Source organism: Panicum virgatum, chromosome 8K (genome assembly GCF_016808335.1).
Source record: "Panicum virgatum strain AP13 chromosome 8K, P.virgatum_v5, whole genome shotgun sequence".
Lineage (NCBI taxonomy): Eukaryota > Viridiplantae > Streptophyta > Magnoliopsida > Poales > Poaceae > Panicum > Panicum virgatum.
The window spans coordinates 46017819-46041376 of NC_053143.1; the positions used below are offsets into that span (position 1 = coordinate 46017819).

General features: G+C 41.3%; 2 long non-coding RNA genes and 3 pseudogenes across 2 annotated transcripts; 2 read left to right on the top strand and 3 right to left on the bottom strand.

The window, feature by feature from the left end:
- Positions 1-1533: 1533 nt before the first annotated feature.
- Positions 1534-2878, top strand: LOC120646357. The gene is made up of 2 exons (XR_005664403.1): positions 1534-2073; positions 2427-2878. It is a non-coding gene; the product is annotated as an uncharacterized LOC120646357 (long non-coding RNA).
- Positions 2879-3933: 1055 nt separating this feature from the next.
- LOC120646358 lies at positions 3934-5513 on the bottom strand (annotated as a pseudogene).
- A 3822-nt stretch (positions 5514-9335) lies between these two features.
- On the top strand, positions 9336-10680 carry LOC120646359. Its single transcript, XR_005664404.1, has 2 exons — positions 9336-9875; positions 10229-10680. It is a non-coding gene; the product is annotated as an uncharacterized LOC120646359 (long non-coding RNA).
- A 1055-nt stretch (positions 10681-11735) lies between these two features.
- Positions 11736-13315, bottom strand: LOC120646360 (annotated as a pseudogene).
- A 6134-nt stretch (positions 13316-19449) lies between these two features.
- On the bottom strand, positions 19450-21343 carry LOC120646361 (annotated as a pseudogene).
- Positions 21344-23558: the final 2215 nt, after the last annotated feature.

Consider the following 23558-nt stretch of genomic DNA (forward strand, 5'->3'; position numbering starts at 1 on the left):
CTTCAGGCTCAAAGAATAGTCTTGCATGAGTAGTTGTGTGGTGTCGCAGAAAACAATAAACTATATAAAAATTATCACTGTACCTTTATGATAGAGGAACTCACCAGATAGCGATGCCCAACATCTGGACTGGATGCAGCAAGCTAAAGACCTTCACTTGCGGGTGCAACATCAAACAGCTCAAGGTGAAAAAACCTATGAAACAAAATACAAGTTTTACAATTTACTACATTGTAAATATGAAGAATAGTGCAAAGATGCATGCATTTTCTTCTGATCAAGCTACCAGCAAATAAATGAAGAATAAATATTACAAATAATTCACTTTGGATTAGTAGCTAAGTAGCAGCTAAACCATAGCGTTTGCTGTGCCTTGATGTGCCCTTAGTCATAATTTTAATATCTCAAATACCACTGCTGATGATGATGGCACGAACAAGTGACTCTAACTGTAGTTAGATTGCACTGGCAATCTAACTTTTTATGGAATAATTCTAAACTAAAAGAAAATAGGATAGTGTGCAATCTAGAGTGAATCAGGACAGCCATGGATAAAAGCACCACAACTTAACAACAAAAACTTACAGGGGAAAACTATTACCAACACAAAGGGAAAGAAAAAAAAGGGGCAGGATTAGTCATATTTTGAGAAGGTGATGATGTCAACTACGAGTGTTAAGTTCTCTAAGAAGAAGTGTAGCTTCATATGAGCAAATAGAAAATAAATACACAACAGATAGATGGAAAAGCAGTAAGAACTTTTTTTTCGAGAACGTGTTTGAGCACATATTTCACTAAGAAAAGAGGGAATTACAATGACACACTTCAAGAGAGTCCTCAAAGCGTAAAGTTACAAGAGACACATATAGCAACATCAAAAAAAAAATCCACACTACCACCACACCAAAACGACCTAATGACTAAGACCTGCAGGGATAGTGAAAAAATACTATGGAACCTATACAAGTTGCCTAACTAATGAGACTAGCGAGAGTAAGGATGTGGAGATCTTGCAAGATGATGCCTTCAAGAAGAACATGACGTCAAGGACGCCACCATCGTCCGTCCGTCCTGTGAAGAACGGACCAAGTCTTCACCTATCAAAAAACAAATGAGTTTGGTGGCAATAACAAAACAACGCCCCCAACGAGTTGAGCTACATCCATGGACGGAGCCGTTGTTGGTGTCGGCAAATGTCGAGCAAAGCTTTCACCATCACCCATGACCCCCAAAGCCTAACTCCACACAATCTACCACGAAGTCCCAGAAGTGGTGAGGCAACATAGTGGTGGGCAGTCCACGACGACGATAAGGCACACCTGCAATCCTCAATCGAGAAGAAAAATATCCTTCCCAATGCAGAGATGCAGCCAACGCCGACGAGAATAAGCGGCTCCCAGCAGGGAGATGACGAGCAGCAACCGATATTGGGTTGCCGCCCCCGACATATGATTGCAACCCAATGGTGTGGGTCAACTTGCTTAAGTTGTAGATTGATTGCAAGCTGTCCGTTTCTTCAAACATATGATTTTCTCAATTTCTTCTATTAGACAGTGACTGAAACGACTCATCTTCCAGAAAAGCTTCACCTCTACATGGCATGGAAGTAGCCGAATAGTATACTTAAAGCTGCGTATTAACACTTGTTTTATGTCATCTGTCCCCATAGATGATTCACCCATTAAAGTACACATGTGGAATTTTCATGATTTAAAGGTAGCTTCGACATAAGCGTCACTCCACCACTACTACAAAAATGCCTACTAATAGTGCACAAACGATTCAGTCACTAAAAAGGGTGGAAGCTTTGAGGGACTTGATGTTTCAGAATTTAGTATGCTCTAATTTTAGAAACTGTCTATATTTTGTTTCATTTCATATTCAAGATACCAGATAAGAGATTGACAAATCAATGGTAATCATTTGTACTAACTACATTTACTGTAACTATTGGTAATGTTTGCTCCTGTTCTGATCATCACACTTCTGCTGTACCTGCAGACAAACTATGGTGATATTGAGTTTGGCTTCTTTCCTCATGGAAACCCCAATCGGGTCTTGAAAGAACAGAAGGTATTTTTATGCTTTTTTTGTTCTTTCTCAATCCATCTTTTTCCATTTGTTATAGTGTTAGACAAGGTCAGAGTCGAGTTAGCTGGCTCCTAGTTGGTTAAGAGTCCAAATCCTTAGCTTTTGATTAGGTTCAGTTTGGCAATTAGTAGTGCAAGTGTTCATACCTGAGTTTTAGGGGCAATGAGGCCAAGTCTTGTAGCCACCAAAGGCCCCGTCTCTTTTTAATTTTGTTATAAAGCATCTGAAGCTTGTTCATCTGCATACGGTGAGTTGAGCGGAGTTTTGCATTCTATTTGATTTTTACAGTGTTTATTACAAATTATGACTATTTTTCTACGTGACAATTACTCCAGTTGCCTTTACCACGGAGTTCACTTTCATAAGACCAAGAATGAGGAGCTCCAAGATCACTATGAGACAATGTTAAGTCTTCATGAGACTATCATTAATGCTCAAGGTGTGCAGAATCAGCAATCCAAAGATCAAGTATCCGCGGTCTTCGTGGAAATACTCGAGAAGGTGTTAGCATACATCAAAGACAAGGAGAGTCGGGGTAAAACAATTCCCAAAAGCTTATCAAGCTAATTAAAAAGCTGAGGGTCTAATCTTGTGGCGCCTACTGTCTATGGATAGTTTTTCACGACTGATATATGATGAGTTGTTTTGACTATTATTGAATTTGTTAGGTGTGCAGACTATAAAGATAGATGTTGTTCTATAATGCTTAGCATATAAAATCAACTTTTTGAATTTGGTATTTCTGCTGTTCAGCGAGTATGTGAGTTAGAAAGATTGGAATGTCTTATTCTCGGATCCTACATTTCTTTTGAGCCCTCAGGGCATTACATTAAAATGATGTGATATGGTATTCTTGCATTGCTACTGGTATCTGTCGTCTATCAAATTTGTGCATTGGAGATATCCATCAACTATCAAAGAAATGAGGTGTTTGTGCTTGGGGTGGATGAGGTGGAACAAAACAGGGTTGCTGATCTATTTAACTGTAGTGTAGGGAATTTTCCTATGAAATATCTTGGAGTCATGTTAAGTAACAACACATGTGTGTGTCAGACTTAGCCTACATACACCAAAAGATCTCGAAGAGGTTGCCAACATGGCAATGTTGTAACCTGTCTTCTAGAGGGAAGATGGTCTTAATTTAATTATGTTTGAGTTTAGTCCCAAACTATTCTATGGGTATTCACTTACTAAAGGATGAGATCCATAGTAAGATGGTACTGCATGGGAAGATTTTTTTTAAGCATGGTCTAGGGTTGAAAAAGAAATATCATATGGTTAAATGGGACACTTTGATGACTCCCAAAGACTTTGGAGGGCTAGGATTTACAAATACTAGGGTGATGAATGAATGCATACTGGAAAAATGGATCTTTAAGCGGGAAAGAGGGGATGAAAATGTTTGCTTCAATCTTCTCAGGAAGAAATACCTTGGCAACAAAAGGCTTCTTCAGTTGTAATACTAGTAGTGACAATGACTTCTACGATGAGGTTGAGTACAGTTTAGTGGAGGCGCTCGAATGTTGACTTCTCCGAGCATTTCAGATATTGTGACATTGGAAAAATCTGAACTGCGTAGAAATTAGTGGCATTTTGGTAGGGATGCTCTTGACTGACTGTCAAGAGGTTTATATTTGTCTAGTAAATCTATGTAAAAAGGATTCTGCACTTTTCTAAAATCACAGAAATACCCTTGCTATGGCAATTATGTTTTAAACTTTTAAATACAAAACTATATTTTTAACTGGGTGATTCCAGCCCATAAAACCTGGATTGTCACACATGCTCAGTTGGCTAGCTTACAAATTCACTCCATGTGTACTATTTATCTGTTTATTAACTTTACGGGTACACCTCAATGATAGATCGGACACCAAGAACCGGTATAATGTTGTAGTGAGTGAAGCCAGCTTCTAAAATTATGTTTCTCCACTCTTGCTCATCTCGCTCAATGCCATTGGCAACCATAATGAAAAGGTCATACAAAACTTGTGTCTCTCTATGCTTTGGAGTTGAACACCCTGCACCAACCACGGCATCTACTATTATCACTTTTCCACCCGCATCACGTGTAGGTATAGCTTTCTTGCAGTTCTTCAATATTGTAATACACTCGGAGTCACGCCAGTCATGCATAACCCACTGAAATAAGCAAAAAGAAAATGGATGTCAAGAAAATATGCTATCTAACAACATAAATAATACTACTTCCGTTTCAAATTGTAGTTCGTTTGACTTTTTTGACCTTAAGTTTGACCACTCGTCTTATTCAAAAAATTTGTGCAAACATTGCCAAATTTAAGCCATTCTTGAAGATCTTGTATTGATAAAGCAATCCACAATAAAAAAAAGTGATAATTTGCACAAATTTTTGAATAAGACGAGTGGTCAAACTTGGAGTCAAATGAACTACAATTTGAAATGAAGGGAGTACTGAGCATTGAAGGTGAGATTTTCTATTATTCATGGTCCTTGCCAGAGGTAAAGTGTTAATTTTTAGCATTTTAATCATACCAAGAAATATCACTTATTGTAATGTACTAATCTAGAACGTATCAATAAAAACTAGTGCATCCATCCGCTACCCAATTTTCGCATGCATGTCTCACATGTTGTACCTCAAGGAAGACGGCGTTTGCCGGTGGAATGCTCTCAAACATATCGCCGGCAATGTACTTCAGCCCGGTATCAGCAGGAGCACTATCCACGACGTGTTGCAGATCTAGCACGCTGCACTCGATGTGCGGGAACGCCTCCGCGATGGCCTGCGCCGCCGCGCCGTGCCCTCCGGCGACGTCGATCAGGGAGCTTATCCCCTGAAAAGACGTGGCCGCACTCTCTGATGGCAATGTCCATGAGGAAGCGGCTGTCCGCGACCATTCCGGCGTTGAAGAGCGAGCTGATGGTCGCATCGTGAAGGATCACGTCCCACACGGCCTTCCCGTGCGCCACCTCGAAGAGGGCCAGGTCCGGCAGCTCGTGCTCGAGCCAGGTGCCGAGACTGAGGAATGGTGACACGAACATCTCGTGGAGGATCAAGCTTAGGGTGGGAGCTAAGTTGTGTACCGAACCGATCAGAAGTCGGGACGCCGGAGTCAGGCCGTACACGACGCGATCTCCATCGTCCTCGGCCGGGTTCGCGGCGGCGGCGCTGAAGATACCGGGGACGGTGAGGACGCGCATGAGGCGCCGTAGAGAGGGTAGCTTGGAGGGGTGGAGTGGCTTCACCACGCTAGTAGCTATCTGGGTGAGGGTGGCCGTTCCACCATGGCGGTGGATGGCGTCGGCGATATGGAGCTCGAGCGCGCACTTAGCGCCATGGACTTGATGAATGCGAAGGTGTTGTGCCAGAGGTCGAGCTGAGCATCAAGCAAGGCCTGGTGGCCGCCAGCGCTGCTGTGTTGCTCCTGAATGGACCCCATGGCGAAATGCTTCAGCTTTGCTTGATTTGGTATGGCTTTAATTTGTTGGTGATATAGAAGAAGCCATTGATACCAAATCTCTATATATAGGGACTTGCGGTTCACAGTGCCTGTGAACTGTACTTGCTTCATGTAGTTATCTAGGTAAAAAGTTTATGTCAGGTTATCAGTTTCTGCTGGTGGTGATCGAAAAATATATTGTTTTTTTATTTCCTGATAGTTATTCAAGATTACGTACGGCATCGGCATGCAATGTTGTTTTCTGCTGATCTTGTTGTGTAATCCAAATCAGAAGCTCGTGCGATCTTAATTAATTACGCGTGCTTTCATAATGGAAGTAAAAAATCACTATTGGCATAACAGGAAGCTGGAGGAATGGTGAGTAAGCAGGGGATCGGAATGAACAAATTGTGTAGACCTTAGATCAGTTCTTGTTGAAGCTGATTCTTATATCTGATGGTGTTTTTTTTCTTTTTTTTTAAATATATTTCCGGCTACTTTTCACTTCTGGATTGTACGTAATAGACTATATATGGGGTGTTTTATCCAAGTGCTATATTTTGCCCAAAAGTGATAAAATTTAGCAGTAACCCATCCAAACAAGAGTGCTAATGGACTGAGCTAAACTTTAACCAAAATTTAAAAAGTTCAGCAAGAATATGAGAGCTACTAAGACTAAAGTTTAACACTCAACTTTAGCTCATCCAAACAGATTTGAAGTGTTAATTGTTGTACTATTGTGCCTGAAGCTAGCAGCTGGGTTATAAACCGCGTGAGTCTTTTGACTAGCGATCTTTCCCTTATAATATTCACTCTGTTCGGATGACTTGTCAGCCAATCAGTCAGCAGTGTATCTATTATCTCAATACAATAGTGTTAAAAAGCCACCATGTTCGCCAAGAGTGTTTAGAAATTCCCACGTTAATCCAAAAAAGAGAAGGATATACACCGTTAGATTTTATGAGGATCTAACAGTCTAGATTAATCTAAAAATTCCATGTAAAATACAAATAATAAATCTATCTATTATTTTAATACAATAGTGTTAAAAGAAGCCACCACGTTTGCCAAGAGGGTCTAAAAATTCCCACGTTAATCCAAAAAAAGAAGGATATATACCGTCAGATTTTATGAAGATCTAACGATCTAGATTAATCTAAAAATTCCATGTCAAATACAAATAATAAATCTATTATCTTAATACAATAGTGTTAAAAAAAAGTCACCACGTTCGCCAAGAGGGTCTAGAAATTCCCACTTTAATCCAAAAAAGAGAAGGATATACACCTTTAGATTTTATGAAGATCTAACGGTCTATATTAATCTAAAAATTCCATGTCAAATACAAATAAAAAATATTTATAACCTAAGGAGTCCTACTAAATATCTATGAATTAGAAAACTAGAAATAAAATGTATGTATCCGTACAACAATAGGAGAGAGACTAGGAATTATGTAAATACTATGTCCTAATTAGATTACATTCCACGTTGATGATGAGAGAGGAGGCATGCAATTAGACAAACTTATTTTCTAATCAGATTACTTTCCACATTGAGGAGAGATATGACTAGATATCACCTACCATTATTTTTTTTATCAATCTCACTTGCTACTGTATCTTAGCAGGCTTCGATGCCACTAAATTGCAAGTAAATGCATAGGAGAAAAGCTAGAAAATTGTATATCGAAATATATAGCTCGAAAACCCCAATGCAAAAGTGTTCCAAGTAGGCTGCAAGTTAAGGCAAAGCACATATTGTTGTCTCACTAGAGTTTTTAGCACTAACTGAGCCAATAATTCTCTACATGATACACTTTTGATCTACGTATGTAGTGGCAATAGCCAGTTGATGAAATGTATGTATGCATCTCCATCTATATATGGCATATGGCCGGCCGGCAGGAATACGATGCCATCAGTCTGTCTACCTATTCAGATAACATGGATGTAGGATATGGCGTACCAGTGATCCAGCAAAGCAGCATAAATAGAGATATGACAATGGTGTAACCAAAGCATCTCCATCTATATATGCCATATGGCCGGCAGGCAGGAATACGATGCCATTAGTCTGTCCACCTATTCAGATAACATGGATGTAGGATATGGCGTACCAGTGATCCAGCAAAGCAGCACGAATAGAGATATGACAATGGTGTAACCAAAGTGTCATATTCATCCACTCCGATGTTCACAATAATGTGCTCAAAGAATAGGGCACCCACCTCACCCTATTAGCACTTCCACATCTTCGGGCACAACCACTATTGGTGCACTTCCACAACTTCAGGCTCAAAGAATAGTCTTGCATGAGTAGTTGTGTGGTGTCGCAGAAAACAATAAACTATATAAAAATTATCACTGTACCTTTATGATAGAGGAACTCACCAGATAGCGATGCCCAACATCTGGACTGGATGCAGCAAGCTAAAGACCTTCACTTGCGGGTGCAACATCAAACAGCTCAAGGTGAAAAAACCTATGAAACAAAATACAAGTTTTACAATTTACTACATTGTAAATATGAAGAATAGTGCAAAGATGCATGCATTTTCTTCTGATCAAGCTACCAGCAAATAAATGAAGAATAAATATTACAAATAATTCACTTTGGATTAGTAGCTAAGTAGCAGCTAAACCATAGCGTTTGCTGTGCCTTGATGTGCCCTTAGTCATAATTTTAATATCTCAAATACCACTGCTGATGATGATGGCACGAACAAGTGACTCTAACTGTAGTTAGATTGCACTGGCAATCTAACTTTTTATGGAATAATTCTAAACTAAAAGAAAATAGGATAGTGTGCAATCTAGAGTGAATCAGGACAGCCATGGATAAAAGCACCACAACTTAACAACAAAAACTTACAGGGGAAAACTATTACCAACACAAAGGGAAAGAAAAAAAAGGGGCAGGATTAGTCATATTTTGAGAAGGTGATGATGTCAACTACGAGTGTTAAGTTCTCTAAGAAGAAGTGTAGCTTCATATGAGCAAATAGAAAATAAATACACAACAGATAGATGGAAAAGCAGTAAGAACTTTTTTTTCGAGAACGTGTTTGAGCACGTATTTCACTAAGAAAAGAGGGAATTACAATGACACACTTCAAGAGAGTCCTCAAAGCGTAAAGTTACAAGAGACACATATAGCAACATCAAAAAAAAAATCCACACTACCACCACACCAAAACGACCTAATGACTAAGACCTGCAGGGATAGTGAAAAAATACTATGGAACCTATACAAGTTGCCTAACTAATGAGACTAGCGAGAGTAAGGATGTGGAGATCTTGCAAGATGATGCCTTCAAGAAGAACATGACGTCAAGGACGCCACCATCGTCCGTCCGTCCTGTGAAGAACGGACCAAGTCTTCACCTATCAAAAAACAAATGAGTTTGGTGGCAATAACAAAACAACGCCCCCAACGAGTTGAGCTACATCCATGGACGGAGCCGTTGTTGGTGTCGGCAAATGTCGAGCAAAGCTTTCACCATCACCCATGACCCCCAAAGCCTAACTCCACACAATCTACCACGAAGTCCCAGAAGTGGTGAGGCAACATAGTGGTGGGCAGTCCACGACGACGATAAGGCACACCTGCAATCCTCAATCGAGAAGAAAAATATCCTTCCCAATGCAGAGATGCAGCCAACGCCGACGAGAATAAGCGGCTCCCAGCAGGGAGATGACGAGCAGCAACCGATATTGGGTTGCCGCCCCCGACATATGATTGCAACCCAATGGTGTGGGTCAACTTGCTTAAGTTGTAGATTGATTGCAAGCTGTCCGTTTCTTCAAACATATGATTTTCTCAATTTCTTCTATTAGACAGTGACTGAAACGACTCATCTTCCAGAAAAGCTTCACCTCTACATGGCATGGAAGTAGCCGAATAGTATACTTAAAGCTGCGTATTAACACTTGTTTTATGTCATCTGTCCCCATAGATGATTCACCCATTAAAGTACACATGTGGAATTTTCATGATTTAAAGGTAGCTTCGACATAAGCGTCACTCCACCACTACTACAAAAATGCCTACTAATAGTGCACAAACGATTCAGTCACTAAAAAGGGTGGAAGCTTTGAGGGACTTGATGTTTCAGAATTTAGTATGCTCTAATTTTAGAAACTGTCTATATTTTGTTTCATTTCATATTCAAGATACCAGATAAGAGATTGACAAATCAATGGTAATCATTTGTACTAACTACATTTACTGTAACTATTGGTAATGTTTGCTCCTGTTCTGATCATCACACTTCTGCTGTACCTGCAGACAAACTATGGTGATATTGAGTTTGGCTTCTTTCCTCATGGAAACCCCAATCGGGTCTTGAAAGAACAGAAGGTATTTTTATGCTTTTTTTGTTCTTTCTCAATCCATCTTTTTCCATTTGTTATAGTGTTAGACAAGGTCAGAGTCGAGTTAGCTGGCTCCTAGTTGGTTAAGAGTCCAAATCCTTAGCTTTTGATTAGGTTCAGTTTGGCAATTAGTAGTGCAAGTGTTCATACCTGAGTTTTAGGGGCAATGAGGCCAAGTCTTGTAGCCACCAAAGGCCCCGTCTCTTTTTAATTTTGTTATAAAGCATCTGAAGCTTGTTCATCTGCATACGGTGAGTTGAGCGGAGTTTTGCATTCTATTTGATTTTTACAGTGTTTATTACAAATTATGACTATTTTTCTACGTGACAATTACTCCAGTTGCCTTTACCACGGAGTTCACTTTCATAAGACCAAGAATGAGGAGCTCCAAGATCACTATGAGACAATGTTAAGTCTTCATGAGACTATCATTAATGCTCAAGGTGTGCAGAATCAGCAATCCAAAGATCAAGTATCCGCGGTCTTCGTGGAAATACTCGAGAAGGTGTTAGCATACATCAAAGACAAGGAGAGTCGGGGTAAAACAATTCCCAAAAGCTTATCAAGCTAATTAAAAAGCTGAGGGTCTAATCTTGTGGCGCCTACTGTCTATGGATAGTTTTTCACGACTGATATATGATGAGTTGTTTTGACTATTATTGAATTTGTTAGGTGTGCAGACTATAAAGATAGATGTTGTTCTATAATGCTTAGCATATAAAATCAACTTTTTGAATTTGGTATTTCTGCTGTTCAGCGAGTATGTGAGTTAGAAAGATTGGAATGTCTTATTCTCGGATCCTACATTTCTTTTGAGCCCTCAGGGCATTACATTAAAATGATGTGATATGGTATTCTTGCATTGCTACTGGTATCTGTCGTCTATCAAATTTGTGCATTGGAGATATCCATCAACTATCAAAGAAATGAGGTGTTTGTGCTTGGGGTGGATGAGGTGGAACAAAACAGGGTTGCTGATCTATTTAACTGTAGTGTAGGGAATTTTCCTATGAAATATCTTGGAGTCATGTTAAGTAACAACACATGTGTGTGTCAGACTTAGCCTACATACACCAAAAGATCTCGAAGAGGTTGCCAACATGGCAATGTTGTAACCTGTCTTCTAGAGGGAAGATGGTCTTAATTTAATTATGTTTGAGTTTAGTCCCAAACTATTCTATGGGTATTCACTTACTAAAGGATGAGATCCATAGTAAGATGGTACTGCATGGGAAGATTTTTTTTAAGCATGGTCTAGGGTTGAAAAAGAAATATCATATGGTTAAATGGGACACTTTGATGACTCCCAAAGACTTTGGAGGGCTAGGATTTACAAATACTAGGGTGATGAATGAATGCATACTGGAAAAATGGATCTTTAAGCGGGAAAGAGGGGATGAAAATGTTTGCTTCAATCTTCTCAGGAAGAAATACCTTGGCAACAAAAGGCTTCTTCAGTTGTAATACTAGTAGTGACAATGACTTCTACGATGAGGTTGAGTACAGTTTAGTGGAGGCGCTCGAATGTTGACTTCTCCGAGCATTTCAGATATTGTGACATTGGAAAAATCTGAACTGCGTAGAAATTAGTGGCATTTTGGTAGGGATGCTCTTGACTGACTGTCAAGAGGTTTATATTTGTCTAGTAAATCTATGTAAAAAGGATTCTGCACTTTTCTAAAATCACAGAAATACCCTTGCTATGGCAATTATGTTTTAAACTTTTAAATACAAAACTATATTTTTAACTGGGTGATTCCAGCCCATAAAACCTGGATTGTCACACATGCTCAGTTGGCTAGCTTACAAATTCACTCCATGTGTACTATTTATCTGTTTATTAACTTTACGGGTACACCTCAATGATAGATCGGACACCAAGAACCGGTATAATGTTGTAGTGAGTGAAGCCAGCTTCTAAAATTATGTTTCTCCACTCTTGCTCATCTCGCTCAATGCCATTGGCAACCATAATGAAAAGGTCATACAAAACTTGTGTCTCTCTATGCTTTGGAGTTGAACACCCTGCACCAACCACGGCATCTACTATTATCACTTTTCCACCCGCATCACGTGTAGGTATAGCTTTCTTGCAGTTCTTCAATATTGTAATACACTCTGGAGTCACGCCAGTCATGCATAACCCACTGAAATAAGCAAAAAGAAAATGGATGTCAAGAAAATATGCTATCTAACAACATAAATAATACTACTTCCGTTTCAAATTGTAGTTCGTTTGACTTTTTTGACCTTAAGTTTGACCACTCGTCTTATTCAAAAAATTTGTGCAAACATTGCCAAATTTAAGCCATTCTTGAAGATCTTGTATTGATAAAGCAATCCACAATAAAAAAAGTGATAATTTGCACAAATTTTTGAATAAGACGAGTGGTCAAACTTGGAGTCAAATGAACTACAATTTGAAATGAAGGGAGTACTGAGCATTGAAGGTGAGATTTTCTATTATTCATGGTCCTTGCCAGAGGTAAAGTGTTAATTTTTAGCATTTTAATCATACCAAGAAATATCACTTATTGTAATGTACTAATCTAGAACGTATCAATAAAAACTAGTGCATCCATCCGCTACCCAATTTTCGCATGCATGTCTCACATGTTGTACCTCAAGGAAGACGGCGTTTGCCGGTGGAATGCTCTCAAACATATCGCCGGCAATGTACTTCAGCCCGGTATCAGCAGGAGCACTATCCACGACGTGTTGCAGATCTAGCACGCTGCACTCGATGTGCGGGAACGCCTCCGCGATGGCCTGCGCCGCCGCGCCGTGCCCTCCGGCGACGTCGATCAGGGAGCTTATCCCCTGAAAAGACGTGGCCGCACTCTCTGATGGCAATGTCCATGAGGAAGCGGCTGTCCGCGACCATTCCGGCGTTGAAGAGCGAGCTGATGGTCGCATCGTGAAGGATCACGTCCCACACGGCCTTCCCGTGCGCCACCTCGAAGAGGGCCAGGTCCGGCAGCTCGTGCTCGAGCCAGGTGCCGAGACTGAGGAATGGTGACACGAACATCTCGTGGAGGATCAAGCTTAGGGTGGGAGCTAAGTTGTGTACCGAACCGATCAGAAGTCGGGACGCCGGAGTCAGGCCGTACACGACGCGATCTCCATCGTCCTCGGCCGGGTTCGCGGCGGCGGCGCTGAAGATACCGGGGACGGTGAGGACGCGCATGAGGCGCCGTAGAGAGGGTAGCTTGGAGGGGTGGAGTGGCTTCACCACGCTAGTAGCTATCTGGGTGAGGGTGGCCGTTCCACCATGGCGGTGGATGGCGTCGGCGATATGGAGCTCGAGCGCGCACTTAGCGCCATGGACTTGATGAATGCGAAGGTGTTGTGCCAGAGGTCGAGCTGAGCATCAAGCAAGGCCTGGTGGCCGCCAGCGCTGCTGTGTTGCTCCTGAATGGACCCCATGGCGAAATGCTTCAGCTTTGCTTGATTTGGTATGGCTTTAATTTGTTGGTGATATAGAAGAAGCCATTGATACCAAATCTCTATATATAGGGACTTGCGGTTCACAGTGCCTGTGAACTGTACTTGCTTCATGTAGTTATCTAGGTAAAAAGTTTATGTCAGGTTATCAGTTTCTGCTGGTGGTGATCGAAAAATATATTGTTTTTTTATTTCCTGATAGTTATTCAAGATTACGTACGGCATCGGCATGCAATGTTGTTTTCTGCTGATCTTGTTGTGTAATCCAAATCAGAAGCTCGTGCGATCTTAATTAATTACGCGTGCTTTCATAATGGAAGTAAAAAATCACTATTGGCATAACAGGAAGCTGGAGGAATGGTGAGTAAGCAGGGGATCGGAATGAACAAATTGTGTAGACCTTAGATCAGTTCTTGTTGAAGCTGATTCTTATATCTGATGGTGTTTTTTTTCTTTTTTTTTAAATATATTTCCGGCTACTTTTCACTTCCGGATTGTACGTAATAGACTATATATGGGGTGTTTTATCCAAGTGCTATATTTTGCCCAAAAGTGATAAAATTTAGCAGTAACCCATCCAAACAAGAGTGCTAATGGACTGAGCTAAACTTTAACCAAGATTTAAAAAGTTCAGCAAGAATATGAGAGCTACTAAGACTAAAGTTTAACACTCAACTTTAGCTCATCCAAACAGATTTGAAGTGTTAATTGTTGTACTATTGTGCCTGAAGCTAGCAGCTGGGTTATAAACCGCGTGAGTCTTTTGACTAGCGATCTTTCCCTTATAATATTCACTCTGTTCGGATGACTTGTCAGCCAATCAGTCAGCAGTGTATCTATTATCTCAATACAATAGTGTTAAAAAGCCACCATGTTCGCCAAGAGTGTCTAGAAATTCCCACGTTAATCCAAAAAAGAGAAGGATATACACCGTTAGATTTTATGAGGATCTAACAGTCTAGATTAATCTAAAAATTCCATGTAAAATACAAATAATAAATCTATCTATTATTTTAATACAATAGTGTTAAAAGAAGCCACCACGTTTGCCAAGAGGGTCTAAAAATTCCCACGTTAATCCAAAAAAAGAAGGATATATACCGTCAGATTTTATGAAGATCTAACGATCTAGATTAATCTAAAAATTCCATGTCAAATACAAATAATAAATCTATTATCTTAATACAATAGTGTTAAAAAAAGTCACCACGTTCGCCAAGAGGGTCTAGAAATTCCCACTTTAATCCAAAAAAGAGAAGGATATACACCTTTAGATTTTATGAAGATCTAACGGTCTATATTAATCTAAAAATTCCATGTCAAATACAAATAAAAAATATTTATAACCTAAGGAGTCCTACTAAATATCTATGAATTAGAAAACTAGAAATAAAATGTATGTATCCGTACAACAATAGGAGAGAGACTAGGAATTATGTAAATACTATGTCCTAATTAGATTACATTCCACGTTGATGATGAGAGAGGAGGCATGCAATTAGACAAACTTATTTTCTAATCAGATTACTTTCCACATTGAGGAGAGATATGACTAGATATCACCTACCATTATTTTTTTTATCAATCTCACTTGCTACTGTATCTTAGCAGGCTTCGATGCCACTAAATTGCAAGTAAATGCATAGGAGAAAAGCTAGAAAATTGTATATCGAAATATATAGCTCGAAAACCCCAATGCAAAAGTGTTCCAAGTAGGCTGCAAGTTAAGGCAAAGCACATATTGTTGTCTCACTAGAGTTTTTAGCACTAACTGAGCCAATAATTCTCTACATGATACACTTTTGATCTACGTATGTAGTGGCAATAGCCAGTTGATGAAATGTATGTATGCATCTCCATCTATATATGGCATATGGCCGGCCGGCAGGAATACGATGCCATCAGTCTGTCTACCTATTCAGATAACATGGATGTAGGATATGGCGTACCAGTGATCCAGCAAAGCAGCATAAATAGAGATATGACAATGGTGTAACCAAAGCGTCTCCATCTATATATGCCATATGGCCGGCAGGCAGGAATACGATGCCATTAGTCTGTCCACCTATTCAGATAACATGGATGTAGGATATGGCGTACCAGTGATCCAGCAAAGCAGCACGAATAGAGATATGACAATGGTGTAACCAAAGTGTCATATTCATCCACTCCGATGTTCACAATAATGTGCTCAAAGAATAGGGCACCCACCTCACCCTATTAGCACTTCCACATCTTCGGGCACAACCACTATTGGTGCACTTCCACAACTTCAGGCTCAAAGAATAGTCTTGCATGAGTAGTTGTGTGGTGTCGCAGAAAACAATAAACTATATAAAAATTATCACTGTACCTTTATGATAGAGGAACTCACCAGATAGCGATGCCCAACATCTGGACTGGATGCAGCAAGCTAAAGACCTTCACTTGCGGGTGCAACATCAAACAGCTCAAGGTGAAAAAACCTATGAAACAAAATACAAGTTTTACAATTTACTACATTGTAAATATGAAGAATAGTGCAAAGATGCATGCATTTTCTTCTGATCAAGCTACCAGCAAATAAATGAAGAATAAATATTACAAATAATTCACTTTGGATTAGTAGCTAAGTAGCAGCTAAACCATAGCGTTTGCTGTGCCTTGATGTGCCCTTAGTCATAATTTTAATATCTCAAATACCACTGCTGATGATGATGGCACGAACAAGTGACTCTAACTGTAGTTAGATTGCACTGGCAATCTAACTTTTTATGGAATAATTCTAAACTAAAAGAAAATAGGATAGTGTGCAATCTAGAGTGAATCAGGACAGCCATGGATAAAAGCACCACAACTTAACAACAAAAACTTACAGGGGAAAACTATTACCAACACAAAGGGAAAGAAAAAAAAGGGGCAGGATTAGTCATATTTTGAGAAGGTGATGATGTCAACTACGAGTGTTAAGTTCTCTAAGAAGAAGTGTAGCTTCATATGAGCAAATAGAAAATAAATACACAACAGATAGATGGAAAAGCAGTAAGAACTTTTTTTTCGAGAACGTGTTTGAGCACGTATTTCACTAAGAAAAGAGGGAATTACAATGACACACTTCAAGAGAGTCCTCAAAGCGTAAAGTTACAAGAGACACATATAGCAACATCAAAAAAAAATCCACACTACCACCACACCAAAACGACCTAATGACTAAGACCTGCAGGGATAGTGAAAAAATACTATGGAACCTATACAAGTTGCCTAACTAATGAGACTAGCGAGAGTAAGGATGTGGAGATCTTGCAAGATGATGCCTTCAAGAAGAACATGACGTCAAGGACGCCACCATCGTCCGTCCGTCCTGTGAAGAACGGACCAAGTCTTCACCTATCAAAAAACAAATGAGTTTGGTGGCAATAACAAAACAACGCCCCCAACGAGTTGAGCTACATCCATGGACGGAGCCGTTGTTGGTGTCGGCAAATGTCGAGCAAAGCTTTCACCATCACCCATGACCCCCAAAGCCTAACTCCACACAATCTACCACGAAGTCCCAGAAGTGGTGAGGCAACATAGTGGTGGGCAGTCCACGACGACGATAAGGCACACCTGCAATCCTCAATCGAGAAGAAAAATATCCTTCCCAATGCAGAGATGCAGCCAACGCCGACGAGAATAAGCGGCTCCCAGCAGGGAGATGACGAGCAGCAACCGATATTGGGTTGCCGCCCCCGACATATGATTGCAACCCAATGGTGTGGGTCAACTTGCTTAAGTTGTAGATTGATTGCAAGCTGTCCGTTTCTTCAAACATATGATTTTCTCAATTTCTTCTATTAGACAGTGACTGAAACGACTCATCTTCCAGAAAAGCTTCACCTCTACATGGCATGGAAGTAGCCGAATAGTATACTTAAAGCTGCGTATTAACACTTGTTTTATGTCATCTGTCCCCATAGATGATTCACCCATAGTGCACAAACGATTCAGTCACTAAAAAGGGTGGAAGCTTTGAGGGACTTGATGTTTCAGAATTTAGTATGCTCTAATTTTAGAAACTGTCTATATTTTGTTTCATTTCATATTCAAGATACCAGATAAGAGATTGACAAATCAATGGTAATCATTTGTACTAACTACATTTACTGTAACTATTGGTAATGTTTGCTCCTGTTCTGATCATCACACTTCTGCTGTACCTGCAGACAAACTATGGTGATATTGAGTTTGGCTTCTTTCCTCATGGAAACCCCAATCGGGTCTTGAAAGAACAGAAGGTATTTTTATGCTTTTTTTGTTCTTTCTCAATCCATCTTTTTCCATTTGTTATAGTGTTAGACAAGGTCAGAGTCGAGTTAGCTGGCTCCTAGTTGGTTAAGAGTCCAAATCCTTAGCTTTTGATTAGGTTCAGTTTGGCAATTAGTAGTGCAAGTGTTCATACCTGAGTTTTAGGGGCAATGAGGCCAAGTCTTGTAGCCACCAAAGGCCCCGTCTCTTTTTAATTTTGTTATAAAGCATCTGAAGCTTGTTCATCTGCATACGGTGAGTTGAGCGGAGTTTTGCATTCTATTTGATTTTTACAGTGTTTATTACAAATTATGACTATTTTTCTACGTGACAATTACTCCAGTTGCCTTTACCATGGAGTTCACTTTCATAAGACCAAGAATGAGGAGCTCCAAGATCACTATGAGACAATGTTAAGTCTTCATGAGACTATCATTAATGCTCAAGGTGTGCAGAATCAGCAATCCAAAGATCAAGTATCCGCGGTCTTCGTGGAAATACTCGAGAAGGTGTTAGCATACATCAAAGACAAGGAGAGTCGGGGTAAAACAATTCCCAAAAGCTTATCAAGCTAATTAAAAAGCTGAGGGTCTAATCTTGTGGCGCCTACTGTCTATGGATAGTTTTTCACGACTGATATATGATGAGTTGTTTTGACTATTATTGAATTTGTTAGGTGTGCAGACTATAAAGATAGATGTTGTTCTATAATGCTTAGCATATAAAATCAACTTTTTGAATTTGGTATTTCTGCTGTTCAGCGAGTATGTGAGTTAGAAAGATTGGAATGTCTTATTCTCGGATCCTACATTTCTTTTGAGCCCTCAGGGCATTACATTAAAATGATGTGATATGGTATTCTTGCATTGCTACTGGTATCTGTCGTCTATCAAATTTGTGCATTGGAGATATCCATCAACTATCAAAGAAATGAGGTGTTTGTGCTTGGGGTGGATGAGGTGGAACAAAACAGGGTTGCTGATCTATTTAACTGTAGTGTAGGGAATTTTCCTATGAAATATCTTGGAGTCATGTTAAGTAACAACACATGTGTGTGTCAGACTTAGCCTACATACACCAAAAGATCTCGAAGAGGTTGCCAACATGGCAATGTTGTAACCTGTCTTCTAGAGGGAAGATGGTCTTAATTTAATTATGTTTGAGTTTAGTCCCAAACTATTCTATGGGTATTCACTTACTAAAGGATGAGATCCATAGTAAGATGGTACTGCATGGGAAGATTTTTTTTAAGCATGGTCTAGGGTTGAAAAAGAAATATCATATGGTTAAATGGGACACTTTGATGACTCCCAAAGACTTTGGAGGGCTAGGATTTACAAATACTAGGGTGATGAATGAATGCATACTGGAAAAATGGATCTTTAAGCGGGAAAGAGGGGATGAAAATGTTTGCTTCAATCTTCTCAGGAAGAAATACCTTGGCAACAAAAGGCTTCTTCAGTTGTAATACTAGTAGTGACAATGACTTCTACGATGAGGTTGAGTACAGTTTAGTGGAGGCGCTCGAATGTTGACTTCTCCGAGCATTTCAGATATTGTGACATTGGAAAAATCTGAACTGCGTAGAAATTAGTGGCATTTTGGTAGGGATGCTCTTGACTGACTGTCAAGAGGTTTATATTTGTCTAGTAAATCTATGTAAAAAGGATTCTGCACTTTTCTAAAATCACAGAAATACCCTTGCTATGGCAATTATGTTTTAAACTTTTAAATACAAAACTATATTTTTAACTGGGTGATTCCAGCCCATAAAACCTGGATTGTCACACATGCTCAGTTGGCTAGCTTACAAATTCACTCCATGTGTACTATTTATCTGTTTATTAACTTTACGGGTACACCTCAATGATAGATCGGACACCAAGAACCGGTATAATGTTGTAGTGAGTGAAGCCAGCTTCTAAAATTATGTTTCTCCACTCTTGCTCATCTCGCTCAATGCCATTGGCAACCATAATGAAAAGGTCATACAAAACTTGTGTCTCTCTATGCTTTGGAGTTGAACACCCTGCACCAACCACGGCATCTACTATTATCACTTTTCCACCCGCATCACGTGTAGGTATAGCTTTCTTGCAGTTCTTCAATATTGTAATACACTCGGAGTCACGCCAGTCATGCATAACCCACTGAAATAAGCAAAAAGAAAATGGATGTCAAGAAAATATGCTATCTAACAACATAAATAATACTACTTCCGTTTCAAATTGTAGTTCGTTTGACTTTTTTGACCTTAAGTTTGACCACTCGTCTTATTCAAAAAATTTGTGCAAACATTGCCAAATTTAAGCCATTCTTGAAGATCTTGTATTGATAAAGCAATCCACAATAAAAAAAGTGATAATTTGCACAAATTTTTGAATAAGACGAGTGGTCAAACTTGGAGTCAAATGAACTACAATTTGAAATGAAGGGAGTACTGAGCATTGAAGGTGAGATTTTCTATTATTCATGGTCCTTGCCAGAGGTAAAGTGTTAATTTTTAGCATTTTAATCATACCAAGAAATACCACTTACTGTAATGTACTAATCTAGAACGTATCAATAAAAACTAGTGCATCCATCCGCTACCCAATTTTCGCATGCATGTCTCACATGTTGTACCTCAAGGAAGACGGCGTTTGCCGGTGGAATGCTCTCAAACATATCGCCGGCAATGTACTTCAGCCCGGTATCAGCAGGAGCACTATCCACGACGTGTTGCAGATAGCACGCTGCACTCAATGTGCGGGAACGCCTTCGCGATGGCCTGCGCCGCCGCGCCGTGCCCTCCGGCGACGTCGATCAGGGAGCTTATCCCCTGAAAAGACATGGCCGCACTCTGATGGCGATGTCCATGAGGAAGCGGCTGTCCGCGACCATCCCCGCATTGAAGAGAGGGCCGATGGTCGCATCGTGAAGGATCACGTCCCACACGGCCTTCCGTGCGCCACCTCGAAGAGGGCCAGGTCTGGCAGCTCGTGCTCGAGCCAAAGACGGCGTTTGCCGGTGGAATGCTCTCAAACATATCGCCGGCAATGTACTTCAGCCCGGTATCAGCAGGAGCACTATCCACGACGTGTTGCAGATCCAGCACGCTGCACTCAATGTGCGGGAACGCCTTCGCGATGGCCTGCGCCGCCGCGCCGTGCCCTCAGTGCCGATGGTCCGCATCGTGAAGGATCACGTCCCACACGGCCTTCCCGTGGCGCCATCTCGAAGAGGGCCAGGTCTGGCAAGCTCGTGCTCGAGCCAGGTGCCGAGGCCGAGGAATGGTGACACGAACATCTCGTGGAGGATCAAGCTTAGGGTGGGAGCTAAGTTGTGTACCGAACCGATTCAGAAGTCGGGACCGCCGGAGTCAGGCCGTACACGACGCGATCTCCATCGTCCTCGGCCGGGTTCGCGGCGGCGGCGCTGAAGATACCGGGGACGGTGAGGACGCGCATGAGGCGCCGTAGAGAGGGTAGCTTGGAGGGGTGGAGTGGCTTCAACCACGCTAGTAGCTATCTGGGTGAGGGTGGCCGTTCCACCGTGGTGGTGGATGGCGTCGGCGATATGGAGCTCGAGCGCGCACTTGAGCGCCATGGACTTGATGAACGCGAAGGTGTTGTGCCAGAGGTCGAGCTGAGCATCAAGCAAGGCCTGGTGGCCGCCAGCGCTGCTGTGTTGCTCCTGAATGGACCCCATGGCGAAATGCTTCAGCTTTGCTTGATTTGGTATGGCTTTAATTTGTTGGTGATATAGAAGAAGCCATTGATACCAAATCTCTATATATAGGGACTTGCGGTTCACTGTGCCTGTGAACTGTACTAAGGGCGGGGCTAGGATTTGAGGTTTGGGTATTCAAAATTTCAAAAGGCAAATATTTTTTTGGCATAATTGTCACTCTTCTTCCTCGTCATGATTTGAACCCAAAAATTGCAATCACTCCGGCCACTCCATTGCTCTAGAATTGTCACAAATTAACAAGCAATGGCCAATCGAAGTTGCTCTACGCTGTGTGCTCACCTTTCTATTGCGCTACGACCAAGGCGCTGCGAGGGCTGAGGCGTTGGCGCAGATGCACCGTGCGCGCCGCCGCCCGCCGGTGTGCTGCCTGGCCAGTGCAGGTGCAGCTGCACCCGGCACCGGCGGCCGGCCAGCCGGCCTCTGCAGCGCCTTGGCTGCGCCGTGCAGAGCCGCCCTCCGCCCCTGCCAACTACCGCAGATGCGTCTAGCCAGCGCCAGGTGCTCAGGCCCACCGCTAGGCACCAAAGCCACCGCCCCGGCCGTCAGCGGCCCTGCCTCTGCCTACCGCCAGCCGCCGCTAGGGTTCGCCGCCTATGTGGGGGCTTCGGCGGAGCTCAGGACGAAGTCACGGGAAGGGAGACGACGGGCTGTGTCGATCTGGTTGAGGGGAGGGAAAAGTTGTTTGGGCTGCTGCAAATGGGCTGTGAGGAGAGGGGTAGCGGGCATTTGAGCCCAAGATGCAAAAGAAGATTGGGAGGTCTGTGTTTTGTAGTGTTATTTCCTATTTTTTTATACATATCCATGATTTAAATAGCGTGTTATCGAATTTAGCATTTCCATGTTTTGGCCGCTATTGCCCCTATAGCAGCCGCTATAGCGGCCCTATCGCTATAGCGGCAGCTACACCCAGTAGTGTTAGCTTGCTGTGTTCCAAATAGTGCGCTATAGCGGTGCTATGGCCGCGCTATAGCACGCTATTTGTTAAGTGGACTGCAAATTATCATAAGAAATAAGCTAATCGGCAAATTCTCATAAGAAATTATCATAAGAAACACAAATTATCATAAGAAATGATCAAATCGGCAATTTTGCCAATAGCGTATGGATAGCGCACTATGGCGCTAAATGTGTTTAGCGGCACTATAGCGTGCAATAGCGCAAAAAAGTGAAATTGCGTCGCGGCGTTTGCTTTGGCGCGCTATAGCGTCGCGGCGTTTGCTATAGCGCGCTATTTTTTTAATGGATACATATACATACTATACACTATATATATAAATTTTTCTACCAGAAATTTTGGGTATTCAACTGAATACCCATGAATACATATGGGGCCGGCCCCGACTGTACTTGCTTCATGTAGTTATCTAGGTAAAAGGTTTATGTCAGGTTATCAGTTTCTGCTGGTGGTGATCCAAAAACATATTGTTTTTTTATTTAATGATAGTAATTCAAGATTACGTACGGCATCGGCATGTAATGTTGTTTTCTGCTGATCTTGTTGTGTAATCCAAATCATCAGAAGCTCGTGCGATCTTAATTAACTACGCGTGCTTTCAGAATGGAAGTAAAAATCACTATTGGCATAACAGGCCAAGCTGGAGGAATGGTGAGTAAGCAGGGGATCGGAATGAACAAATTGTGCAGACCTTAGATCAGTTCTTGTTGAAGCTGATTCTTTTATCTGATGGTGTTTTTTTTCCTTTTTTTAATATATTTCTGCTACTTTTCACTTCTGGATTGTACGTAATAGACTGCATATGGGGTGTTTTTATCCAAGTGCTATTGCCCAAAAGTGCGAAAAATTTAGCACTAACTCATCCAAACAAGAGTGCTAATGGACTGAGCTAAACTTTAACCAAGATTTAAAAAGTTTAGCAAGAGCATGAGAGCTAATAGAGACTAAAGTTTAACACTCAACTTCAGCTCATCCAAACAGACCCCGAGTGTTAATTGCTGTACTATTGTGCCTGAAGCTAGCAGCTGGGCTGTAAACCGCGTGAGTCTTTTGAATAGGGATCTTTCCCTAATATTATAGAAAAACACAAAAAAACACAGCCGGGGGAAGGGGAGGAAGCAATTTATTAGCCGCAGGCGGAAATTCGCCCCAACCGAGGTTCAAACTCACGACCTGCGGGTGCTGTCCAGCTGCTGTCGCCACTTGGGCTAGCAATCTTAGGCGAAAAACACAAGATAATTATTACACCGTCTATCTGTTGAACGTGTAACT